The sequence below is a fragment of the Cryptomeria japonica genome, chromosome 3 (genome assembly GCF_030272615.1).
Source record: "Cryptomeria japonica chromosome 3, Sugi_1.0, whole genome shotgun sequence".
NCBI lineage: Eukaryota > Viridiplantae > Streptophyta > Pinopsida > Cupressales > Cupressaceae > Cryptomeria > Cryptomeria japonica.
This window is the reverse complement of record NC_081407.1, coordinates 610,365,881-610,379,629: the sequence shown is the minus strand read 5'-3', so window position 1 is coordinate 610,379,629 and position 13,749 is coordinate 610,365,881. Positions and strand designations below refer to the sequence as shown.

At 37.9% G+C, this 13,749-nt stretch overlaps 1 pseudogene; it reads right to left on the bottom strand.

The window, feature by feature from the left end:
• Window positions 1-1,851: 1,851 nt before the first annotated feature.
• Window positions 1,852-3,389, bottom strand: LOC131049398 (aspartic proteinase nepenthesin-1-like; annotated as a pseudogene).
• Between the last annotated feature and the right edge of the window lie 10,360 nt (window positions 3,390-13,749).

Genomic DNA, 13,749 nt, shown 5'->3' with positions numbered 1-13,749 from the left:
GGAAGTGATGACCCTTGGACTCTTTCTCATATCAACATCTAAGTAGGGCCTCAAGGTCTAAATCGTGCTTGTGCAACTACATTTTTTTGGTATCTTGGTGGGCTTAATGTCTCAATCACGCTTGCGTGACATCGAGGAGCAACGCTTAATAGAAATCCTTACTAAACACCCTATTTTTAGAGGCCAAAAACCTTTCTAGTTTCTTGAGAAGGACAAGTTTGAATACTTGGAAGAGATACTAAGTTTGCCATGGGGATATTTCTATGGGGATTGATGCTTGGCTGCCCTGAGAAGTGAGTGTCGTGGAGGGGAGCCTGTGGGATCAAGCATCTATGTATTCTCCTTGAATCCCATAATGAGTCTACCTCTCAAGTACCTAATGTCCTTGCCTACCCTAAGAAATGTGTGAATGAGCATGATTGTCTTGAGTCTAAGTGGAAATATCTTGTCTTCTTTGATTGTCAAAAGTTGAATTGCATCTCATTTCAAAAGCAAAGAAAATTGATTTAAAACAAGGTTAAACACAAGAGAACATTTTATTCAAAAAAATTCAAAAACACTTTCAAACATGGTGGTCAAACATTGTTCAAAATCTTGTCTCAACATTCATGTCACTTACATTTAGGTTCATCCTAGGTTGCATTTTGCAATGTTCATTTTCAAGTACCAAGGTTAGGTTTCACCTAGGTCATATTCCTTTGCATATGTCCTCTTGCATTAAAGTCATACCCTTGTCATACATTGCAAACCCTAGGTCTCTTCATTAAGCTTGGGTCATTATCATATCATATTAGGGTCACTTGCATATTAATTGTCCCTTTTGCATATAGTGTCAAAACTAGGTTTTGTCATACTTGAGTAATCCAAATCTTTGATAAACCCTAAGTCATTGTTAAGAAGTCTAGACCTTATCAAACCTTTTCTCTTTATGTCGTCAATGTCATTTGGTCAAACCTAGCTTAGTATCCAAGCATATAGGGGAGACATTGTCATTTTGTCCTTTTGTCACTTGGTCCTTTTGTCCTTTGAGGTCTAGACATCATTTCAAAACAAATTTAAAAATACCTGATCTTATCATGATCTATTATCAAAACAATAGAATTAAAAAATATTGATAAATATAATACAATCAAAATGAAAATGCGAAAAAAGATCATCGTATCATGATTTATTATCAAAATAATAGAAATCAGAAATATTGATCAATTTTTTTAATATAACCGAATCCAAAACTAACACTAAACAGCCCAGTTAAAATTATCCGAGGGGTTCACAAATTGTCATATGGCCTCTATGTAAAACTGATATTATATGTGTTGTGACCACATTTTGTATGTGATTTTGAGCGGAATGTATAAACTTATCTGTTAGATACTGGAGGTTTTTTTCCCAGGATTCTTTCCTCCCACATGCTCTTTGAATCCTGAGTAAAAAATAAAAAATATTAATAAAAAAATTTAATAGAATAATTCACTTTTATCAGATAAAAACAAAAACCATAAAGAGACTTGAACAAACCATCAAGATACTCACTTTTGCTTTCATTCCCACCAGGTAAAAATCAATTGCAAAGCTATAGAAGGGAACTTGTACAGCTTTTATCTGCTCTGCTTTTAAATAAAATGATACGTGTCGAAGGAACATCCAAAGAACAGATGAGGGAACGATTATATTATCAAAGCGACAAATTATAGTGATCTATCCAAATTATAGCTTGTTTCTTGAAACTGTTAAATTACTCAACCTTGGAATTCTACAGCGATAGAACTTGTATTACATTAGATGTAGAACCTATAGCTTTTTTGAAAGAAAGAAAGGAAAAAAGCATTTCACTACATTTAAAATGGACGGTATGAACGATATGGGACCATTGAAATTATAAAAGCACGAGGACTATTGTGCTTTCTTGTATATTAGGCAGCGCAGGAAACATACATACGAGATAGACATTACATATTATATTGGAACATGGAAGAAAACGACCATGACAGAAACAAAAGAAGAGGAAGAGGAAGAAGACAAGACTGAAGGGGGCGATAAGTATTTAAAGAGAATCACATTTAGCGGGCTTAAAGGAAAGTGTGTTCTGAGTATTGTCGTAAAGGATTTGGAAGTTCTGCTGTTGTATGTTTCCGAAGATGGAAAGTCCCCTCATGGCACCCATGGCGAGGCACAAGAGATTTTCAGATGCACGAACAAAAACGTTCTCCGGTGGAAGCTCGTAATTCACGCCGCCGTCGAAGTTGAAAGTAAGTGAAGGCAAGGCGACCTTACCTGATGTCTGGTAACACAGATCAAAACCCACAGAAGAGCCGTCTGTAGGAGTAAGATCAATGGCGGACTGAATTGCTTCCCTGAGAGGAGTGTAGGCAGCCTCCACAAGATAGGTAAGGGTGGTTCCCGAGTCGATGATCATGCCTCCTCTACCGTTCGATTGCAGATCAAAAGTTCCAGCAGGAATATTTACGGGCTTACCATTGAGGGTGATTCCTTTAAGAGGAATATACCAGAAAGAAGGATTCGCACTGTTCTTAATGAATGCGAAAGTGTTGGCTCCGCTCAAGGAAGCACTCTCACCAAAAATAAGAGGGCTTGTTTGTGAAGAGGAATCGGTGATGGGCAAAAGACAGTAAGAGAATTTGTTATCTACCATGGAACCTAATTGTGAGATGAGTGAGAGAAGACCTCTTCCCAGGCCCACAAGACCGGCTTACTGAGAGAATCCTTGGCTGTTATGGCTGCATCCAAAAGCAATGCCTGGAACCATGCTGCCGCTGCCGCTCCCAATGGAGAGTGATTCGTAAGCCAGATCACCACTAGTCTCACCGCTGCCATATGTATAATCGTAGGTACAATCTGGATTGCATCCAGTTTTAAAACCCCCCAAAGCAGAGCAAAGAGAGTTAGTGCAGGGAACTCTGGAATACGTGGACGATTTGGAGGGGTCGAAGATTGGAGTAGCCTGATCGCACTTCTGGCAAGGCATGCACTGAGTCCAAATCAGATCACTCCCCGTGTCAACAATCGCTTGAAAACTCACCGAGGGTGTTCCCACTGCAACGTCCATCAGAAATTCTCCGCCTCCCACGCGAATGGGCGTTTCAGCGTCAAACTGGCCAGCTATCTGCTGCTCTACAAACGCCTCTATCGTTTTCATTCGTCTCTTACTTCGATCCACCGCCCCACGCAATCGCTGGGTAGAATCGATCCCTTCCTCTGATCTGCGCGTCAAATTCGCCCTCAAATTGAACTGTCCGATCGAAGAAGATGCTGTCATGGAAATACTAAAACATATGAAAGCCACGAAACCCAACAGTTTGGAGAAGTCCATTTTTATCTTTCACTAATGCTGCGTCTCCGAGAGAAAGAGCAAAGTGAGTTGATATAAGCTGTTGCATGTGTTTTTAACAATGAAGAAGTCGACAAAGTGGAAAGTTTGACATTGTTCAACTTAAACATCACTTGCGTTTGTAATCTGCTGTGTTTAACAGTAAGAACACTATAAAATCGCATAGTAGTTAAGACCACCACGAATATCTCGCATATTTGAACTGACATTTGAACGACTTAGTCATATGAGGCCACAAAAAATTTCAAGTCTATATCCGGTGTCGTGGGCCATAAGTCGACTTTAGCTCTAGATAAGGATCTGGATCTTCTGTCTGTGAAAAGAAAACGATGGTAATAGTGAAGTTTGGCAAGGAGAAAAATGATGCCATCAGTAAAATATCCGGTGCAGATATGCCACCAGTTCAGGTATCCTCAGTTATTAAAGAAAAATGTGTATATTCTAGAGTGAAATCTAATTTGTAGTTATTTTGTATTCTCAACTTTTTCAAGAAACCTTATATGGTGCAAAAGGCTATTTCATAGCTATGGATACTAGCACATATATTATAAATTTAATCTATATGAAATATGTGGAGATATATTAAGACATTTAATTTTATATTATTCAATTTCAATATATAAATTATTAAATTGAAAAAATTAAATGTTTCAATATATGTCAACATATTTTATATAGATTAAATTTAAGATATATTTGTTAGTAATTGTTGCGTCGCAACATGCAAGACATTAATATAATTATATTATTTACAAATATTAGGGTAAGGAGGAGGGTTTTGATTAGTTAAAATCGGGAGAGGCCCAAATCATTACATAACCACTACACAAATGAAAAATTGAGGAAAGTCATGGGAAACATGAGTGAGAACCCTACACCCAAATGTGAGCTTCTAGAATAGAACAAAAACTAGTGAGCACCTAACTAGACACAATGAAAAAATAAGGGATACATGCAACTAAAAACAATTACAACAAAATATATAGACCCACCACCACCGAAGGCATGAACTAATGGCCTACTTGGTGCAAGGCTTCTCAATTTTTCAATCCCAACTCATAGAACTCACCTTATTGGAGAAGGAGAGTCATTTATTGGATTGCTTTCTAGATGAAATAGCAAGTTACTCTAGTGTCACTTTCACCGTGGACATCGATGCCTTCGACCCTATAGTAGGCATAGAGTCCAAATGCCTCTTCTTCCAAGCCCGCTTCTTCTTGATCTCCTCTTCGATATCTTATAGGGTTACCAGATTCATTTCAAAAATTTCATTACTCTGCACAATCACATCCTCCATTTTTTTTGAGGGACACCTCGTTGCTGTGAGTCACCTCCATAGCCTTCATTTTTTCCCTTCTTGTCGTCTTTCTAGTCAATCTTCTCATATAGGCCCTTCAATTCTTCCTCTATACCTTCCCATTTGTCTAACTTCTTGGCCAAATAATTAGCCACTTCCTAGAATATATAGTATTTGTCCTCTGTAGCGAGTAGCAAGAAGCTCTCGAATCATCTTTAGCAAGGGCTTCCAATCTATTAATTTTCTTCCTTGCCACATTAAGCTAACCCAAAAGAAAATGGATGATAGCCTACTACTTATTATAGCCATCACAAATTTCATTAACTTTATCTGCATAGACAAGGAAGTCCCATTTAATTCATAAATTTGTTGGAGAGGATTGGGGGGAAATCTAAAGGAAGGGGTTTATGGAGTACACTCTTTGTTAATAGGATTATCTGGGGTGCATTTCGACCTAGCACACCAAGAGGACGTAGAATCCTGAGAGGCATTCTCATCATCATTTGACTATTCATCAATACTAACTATAGTAGTAGGGGCCAAGGGTATTTTAGATTTAGCCAATCTACTAGGGTTGACCAGGGTAGGGGTCACCTTAGGTTGAGGAGTGGGGCAAGGATGTTTTCAATCTAATAATTCTCAAAGGTTAGTGCACAAAGAAGGGCTAGAAGGATTAAATGTTAGGTCGCTCATAGGGGTAAAGTCTAGATGAAAACTGTAAAGCTGAAGGAGAAGCCCTTGGTGTACACGGGTAGGACATCTTTGGTTTTGGCCACAAAAACAGACAAAAAAACCACTACGAGAAATTTATTTTCAACATATACTTAAAATTATTCATGGGTAAATGTTGTGAGTTCAAGCACTTGAACCACCCATCCAAGGTGATGAATTTCATAAGGAGCAATGTTGTTTCTTTCCAAATAACAAGTCATTTCTATTGAAAGCACTATGATAATGTGTCACTTTTTCTCCTAGCTTTAGGAACCTTTTAAAATCTTCTTTATAATTACCCTTTGGCTTCTTAGGAAAGGTCGTGCCTTTAACCACTACACCCATAATAGTCACAATAGTCTGCATAGAAATAGTGAATTTCACCCCACCCACCTAAACATCACCATCATCCCAAGATTTGGTAAATCATTTTAACAGAGTAGAGTTGTTCCCCTTCATACCTTCCATGTACATCACCAAATTTTCTTCCACCACCTTATTCCAAAGAATTTTCATTCTCTTTAAACTTGTCACAACTATCTAGTTCTATCTGGATGAGGTCCCCACCCATGGTATGCATAGTAAAACCAAGTATAGGACTCAAAGAGAGATAACTAGAACCATATTTAGGAAAGAGGCAACAAAAGGTGGTATTGCTAAAAGTGTAGCTATCAGAAAATTTAACAAAGTTGGTTAACATATTTTCTGACCTTATTAAATAAATTGCATTCCAAAACAGTGTACCGGTAAACAAGAATTAATGGAGTAAATATGAACAATAAACACAACATAGAAAGCACATCATAACACTATATTTTTGGCGAGGAAACCTAATGTGGGAAAAACCTCAGTGGGATTTGTGACCCACAATATTCACTCATTGGCCAATGAATGGATATTACTTACAAAAGGTGGTACCTTCACATGCAGGAAGGCCAACTGCCTAGAGCTCATCACTCAATTACAAAAGGAAGTCTCACTGACTTACAAAAAAGGATTTTGGAAATCCAATGTGATGTACTGCTACAAAAAGCATCTGCTATTCCAGGTTCAGTATTGGTTCAAGTTCATGCAACAACCATAAACCTTACTCGAAAATCTGCCTTAATATTCGCTCATTATATCCATCTATCATGTATGTCTTCTTACAAAATGATCTACAAGATCTCATACTTATATATGAGTCTTATTACAATATGTCATGTCGGCTTACAAAAAGATCTTACAATTAAATACAATATACAATAAACAAAATCTTGTCGGCTAGGGTGTCAGTAATCATCTTTGTCACTGCCGGTAAACTATCTGTCAGTGTAGAGTCTGTCGTTGTTGATGCCTGCCAGTGCCATAAGATTGAAAGGTTTCCATCAATGACAATACCTTCAATCACCTACAATTTCTCATTGGAGTGTGCAATGCCAACAATTACAATAGAACATGTCCAAGAAAAAAATTGAAAAGGCAATAATAAAATATTTAATTCTCATTAGGATGATTTTCCTCAATGACCATGGATCAGAAAACATCACATAATTCATGTAATGTTATCCATGTTTTAAGGCCCTAAATAAAAGGGCTTAAGTTAGCAAACCTATCCACAATTTTATTTCCTTCTTTGTTGGTATCTGGCGTGGCCAAGCATAGCAATCATATCTTGGCACTTTGTGATTATATCCTTCACCCACTATCCTAGCTTCACTTTCCCTTCCCACATCATTATTATATTTTTTGAATCACCTTCAATGATGATTTATTGGTAATCTTTGTCTTTTGCAATAGTGATGCCAAAGAAATCCGCCATTACTTTTTCCATGTTCAATGTTTGAGAGCCCAAATTTGTCATGTAGGCCAACCACCATGACTTTACCTTTGAAATCTCTGATGACCCCACCCACACTTACCCGAACCATGCTACCTTTAGAAGACCAATAAAAATTAAATTTCAACCAATAAGTGTTTGGGGAAGACCATTTAATATTGTTTTTAAACCTAATAGGTGGGAAGATGAAGTTCAAAAAAACATCAGTCAACTCATTGTTCTTAATGATATTCCAATCTAAAGCCAAGGGAGGGTGTAAGTGTCAAAATTTACTAAATCCTTTTATATTCTCCTTAACCAAGTTAATACTGGAATAGGATCTAAGAGGTAAAAGTACAAAGTTGTGTCACACTTTTATAAAGGAAATGGTCAATGTTGATTCAAATTTTTAAATTAAATCAATAAAAAGTGATATGTTCTGAATTTTGAAATGATGTAAACTAATAAAATTTATATTCTTATGTCTATTTTATGTTTGTAATTTTAATAAAAAATAAAAAAATTATTTGAATATAATTTTTTATAAAGTAAACACTATAATTTAGTTGCTTAAAAAATGCTAAAATTCAAGTTACACAAGCCACCACACTTTATTTAGTAAATTTTACATTTTTTTCTTGATTTTTTCTTTTTATATTTATAACTTGAAACTCTAGTGCATGGATATATTTTTTACTATTTTTTATAAATATATATTTTTCAATAAATTTGAAAAATTGTGTGTGCTGAAATATAACTCTTTCCAATTCCCACCATCTTTTTTCTTATTTATTTATGTAAATTATAAAAGAATTATATCATATTGACATAGATTTTTTTCTCAACTGCATCATATTTTTTTCAAAAATTTAAGTATTTTTCCTTGACAAGTTAATCAACCTTGTATTTTAGTGCTGATGACCTACTTTCAATAAAAATTAAATATAAAATACAAAAACTAACTAAAATATTAAAAGATATATGCAGTGAGGCTCTTTAGTGATGAGCAGTATGCTCTAGGCAGTGTGCCTTCCTGCATGTGCAAACCCCTATTATATGTAATATCTTTTCGTATGTCAAGTGAACTGATATTGTGGGTCACAAATCCCACTAAAGTTTTTCCTTTTTGATGTTTTCCACGTATAAATTTTGTGTGTTATTGTGTTCATTTATGTGGATGGTTTATTTTCTTCTTGTTATATGTTTATTTGTTTACCGGTTTATATGTGTATGGTATAAAAGGATAAAATCTATTCATACTAGTAGAACACTGATTCACCCCCCCTCTCAGTGTTCTTGGATCCCAACAATTGGCATTAGAGCCTAATACCTTAGAAGAAGTTTAACATCTTGGGGAAGATCCTGAAACCAGAATCTTTGAACATGGCTATGGAGAATAACTTGAGATGGCTCTTGAGGATTATGATGTTGAAAGGATGAAGAACTTGAAATTGTAAGAAGATTTGAAATCATTCTTATCGTGCAAGAAAGGTTATCACCTGCTTGAGCCAAGAGAAAAGAAATTTTGCAAAAACCGGATGATGAGGAGAAGAATGCACTTAAGGAACAATGTCAGAAACTAGGTCAAGCAAACATGCTCATGAAGAATGAAATGCAAGATTTGACTATGAGGTTATCAAAAGATATTGAGGACAAAAAGAAGAAGGAAGATAATCTTGTTATATCTCTAAAGAACAAATTTGATGAATGTTGCAGATTGACTCATGAGAATAATCTATTGAGAACGTATTTGGCACACTCCTGGAACAATGAACAAGAACTTGAAAGACAAATAACTACTCTGAGAGATGATCTAACTACTGCAAGTGAATATAAAGAAAATTTTAGGATCAGTGTTGCACAGTTCGATGACTTATTGAAAAGACAAAGACAGATTGATGATCCACTATATTTTTTACAGTCTAAGTTTTCGGCGGGCCTGTTTGTTTTCGCCTTTTATCCAGCAACGCAAGGCGCGTAGGACACTTGGCAGCATGGCGTTGCTCCCTCGGCTCATTTTTGGCATCCAGTTTTTACAGCAGCACAATGGTGATAAATGGCAATGCATGTTGACTATTTTCGATGGGCCCACCCTTTAGTGCAGTATGCAAGCAGTTTCTCGCATTTGTGTCTTTTTCAGCAGCTCGTCCGTGGTTAGCAGAATCTTTTCAGTTCGTGGTAGTATGCGGACCATTGCGGGCAAAAAATAGAATTTCAGGGGTAATTTTTCTAGGTGTGATCTCCGTAGCAACACGACATATTTTTTTGTTCAAGGGGTTTATGCCATTTTGGCATTTTGGGGAGCTATTTTCAAGAGCTAAGGGCTCTTTAAATGCTATTTTTTTTGTCCTTCTGCTAGTGGGGGTTAGAACTTTGAAAAGAAAGACAATTAAGTTTGCTAAGTAGAAGTTTTTATTTCTATCCTTTAAAAACTATTGTGGTTCTACTTGAGGAAGGTTATTCAAATTGTTCCTACGGCCTTTATGATGCCTCTTTCAGTATGCTTTTGATTGTATTTTCTGTGTTGTTGCGTTAAAGTTCCAATAACTTTGGGAATATATCCATCTAAGATTTTGCTGATTGAACTATGTCTCGCACTTGTTATCTGGTAAATGCATGATGAATATTTCCTTATGTTGCAAATAAATTTGATTGTAACTTTTGATTATGTTCTTGATCTGAACTTGTAGATTGTTGAATGGGCTTATAGAAGTCATATGTTTCTTGATTTCTGTATGTTCATTGTCTCTTAATGATCTAGTGTATTGCCTCAGAATTTTAGTGTTACTAATTTAAGGGTGTTTGTTTTCTTTCCCTTTTCTCAAAACCCAAGGAAGAGTCGGCTTCTCAATCTCGAAGGTCATTTAGTGTAACCTGCGCAAATCGGTCCCCCAGCACTGAATTTCCCATAAGGTTGTTTGTTTCCAAAGCAACGTTTGGAGTCAATAGTTCTTTTTCTGGCACCCCCAGTGGGACCAAATTATTTTAAATACATCTCAGCCAGTTTATGAGTCATAGGCCTGTCACCGGGAGTCAAACGACCCTACACCCTCACCTTCTTTTTCCTCCATTAGTGATCGTCCATTCAGCCACAATTTTGCCTTCTCAGGGCCTCCCCACAATCATACACATTGTGATGGCACATGTTCCTCCCTGAAACTTTGTGATTTGGGATAATGGTAGCCCCCTCATTCCCCCAGTTCCACCCATAGTCTGGGGAGCCATTCTGACAGCCGCACTTAAGGTCGTTCCTAAGTTCATAGGAGAATGTCATAAAATCCCTAGGGAGCATCTGCAAGATGTGGCTACTATCTGCACTGTCCATGGCATCACCAAGTAGAATGTAGCTTTGAGGTTGCTCGTAGCATCTTTCAAAGGAAAAGATTGAGACTGGTTTAGATCTTTAGGCCCCAGTACTATAGGGGATTGGGATTAGTTGGGGGATCATTTCTTTCAAAGATTCTCACACAACGCTGACAGATCATCCCTAATGCACCAACTCATTACCATCAAGAGGTCTCCTATAGAGGCATTAACTGATTTTCATCTGAGATTTCAATGAACCTGGCAAAGGATACCGTTGTCTGCCCGCCCTCGGGCAGATATGGCTTTCGTATTCTATCTAAAAGCTTTCAGTTCCAACATATCAGTGATGATTCAATCCTTAGGAGGTAACACTCTTCCGCAGGCATTTGATATAGTGGTTCAAGCTGAAAATAACCTTATCGACGTTGGAAAGCTGGCCCCTCGCCCTACAATGCCAATATTCCCTGAAATATCTACCAAAGTCATGGAGGAAACCGCTCTGAGCACCTCTGCTCCATAGTCTATGTATTCATTCCCTACTCCCCAAACCGCTTCTCTGGCTGCCAAATTCAATGATATGAAAAATCTCTTCAGATCCTTCTCCAATGAAAAAGGGACCAGGTCTCACCCACCAAGCCTCTTTTTCAAAATAATTTGGCAGACGACACCAACTCTTGGTGTCTCCCATGCAACAATGCTCATACTCTGAGGAATTTCCCAAGGGGAAATTTGCAATAGAAGGTCACAGAACAAAGGAACTCAAGCATGATGCCGAATGAATCCACATACACATCTCCGGGTATGGACAATGCGGCTTTTGTTGCTCAGATGCAAGGAATGTCATTACAACAAGAAGTGGAGATTGCCCCTGATCATGCGCTTTTTTCATGGATGGAGGATGAGGACATAGTACTGACCAATGATGTAGGCACTCCAAAAGATGGAACCCCTATTGTGCATTCGAATTACAATCTTCTCTCTATAAGGCGCTTGACCAGGGAGGATGCCAACAATATGAGATCAGTTCCATTAAACAAGGCCGCGGAGCCACCAGTCATTAGTTCAGCCTATCCTAGGAAAGAGTTCATCCCTTATAAACTGAAAGAGCACTAGATGTAGTGGAACAGTTAAAGAAAGCTCTAGCTCATGTCTCTCTATGGGACCTCCTTGGTATCCCAGAGAAGAAGAATAGACTAAGAGAGGCATTGTCTCATGATCAAAAGGATGCAGGTGTGGTAGCTCTGCTGCCTTTTCAAACTGATGGAGTGGGTCACCACCTAGTAGTTAGTAAAACGTGCTCCCCTGTCATATTGACAAATGAGAGCTCACCCTCCTCTGCCCAAGGAGAAGGTAAGCCTAAGCCGAATCCTTTTTACCTTACCCTTATAGTTGGAGATTAACTTTTGCATAACTCCATGATAGATTTCGGGGCTAGTACCATAGTCATGCCTAAGCAAATTATTGAAGTATTAAATATTAAGTATGACCCTTTAAGTAAAGAATTAATGCAGCTCAATGGTAATAGGGTTCATATAGTAGGTCTCATCAAAAGCCTTCCCTTGATGTTATTTGCATGTCCAAGTGTAATAGTATCTTAGGAAGTAGTGGTCATTGATATTCCTCCCATCTTTGGGCTTTGTCTATCTCGATACTTTACTACTAAAATAGGAGACTATATGTCCCTAGATTGGTCCCACCTTATCCTCCATACATGGCATGGTGCTAAGATGAAGATCCTTTCAGAACCCCTTCACACTGAACACATAGCTCACCAAGCTTTGATTAATTTCGAGCCTACCCACACCTCTATATCCAATGATGAACGAAAGGTGGTAGAGCTTTTAGAAGATGAAGAAGTAACAGGGGAAATCCCGCCCAAACAAGAAGCTTTCCTAAATAAGTTCATAGATTCACAAGGGAAATCCTGCCTGAACAAGAAGCTTTCCTAAATGAGTTCATAGATTTGGACCCCTTCTCTAATTACCATGCCACTAGCCTAGGTACCTATTGCATTTTTGAAGAAGATCAGAAGATCCCAAAAATCACCAAGGATCCGTTCTCTGAAGATTAGTTGTCTTCAGCTCTATGGACCATACACTTTGACGATGCCAAATGCAAAATGGGCTCTGAAGCCAGAATTTGTCTCACCTCCCCTGCGGGCGATCATATCCAAAAGTCTTTTGGGTTGCAGTTTGCACGTTCGAATAATAAAGCAGAGTATGAAGGGCTAATTCAAGGCTTGAACATGGCAGAAAAGATGGGCGTTAAAAAATTGAAGGTCCTTGGTGATTCCAAGCTAGTAGTGCACCAAGTTTGAGGAATATCCAGTGCCAAGCATGTTCGCATGAGGTCTTACCATTTCAGAGTCTAGGATATAATAGAAAGTTTCGATGCTTTCAATATCATTAGCATTCCTCGGAAACTAAATACCTTAGTGGATCACATGGCTACCATAGGAGCTCATTTTCATCCTGTTGTAGACTTCCTAACCGGCTCCCCAGCAGTCAGTGTAGTTGTTCACCCAACTATCCTTGATAATGATACATATTGGCAGGTGTTTGAAAGTGATAAGCAAATCGCTTTGTTTATCCAAAGCTCAGGAGAGTTTGTTGACCAGCTGCAACCTAAGATCAAAGAAGCTTACGGGAACCAGGTTATTCAGTTAAAATCCAACAAGCTCCCTAATGGTTTGATCACCTTAGAGAACTTGTTTGACCATGAGGATACTAAAAAGGATAAGTGGAAGCTCACAACAAATAAAGGAGATTATGCTGAGATGTCAGTCAAAAGCAAAAGAATCCTCAAGGTGGGAAAAGGTGTTTCCTCTGAGGACAGAAGGAAGTTGGCTTGATATTGTGATGAATATGAAGGTGTCATGGATTGGTCTTATGATAATTTAAAGGGTTATGATCCTAACATCATCTAGCACACCATTGAACTTGCAAATGGAGCTAAGCCACCGGTCTGACAAAAGCAAAGATCAGTCAACCCCAAGAACGAATCCCTCATGGCTCAGGAGTTGAAGAAGCTAATCGAATCAAGGATTATTTACCCCATAAAGAATAGTACATGGGTGTCCAATTTGGTCCCTGTTAGGAACAAAAATGGAGATATCCGACTCTGTGTGGATTTTTGAGACCTAAATCGAGCATCGCTCAAGGATCATTATCCCTTGTCATCGATGGAACAATTATTGAGCACCATAGCTAGATTAGAAATGTTCTCAATGCTTGATGGTTTCTCAAGATATAACCAAGTCAGTGTGAAAGCGGAGGACCAACACAAGAT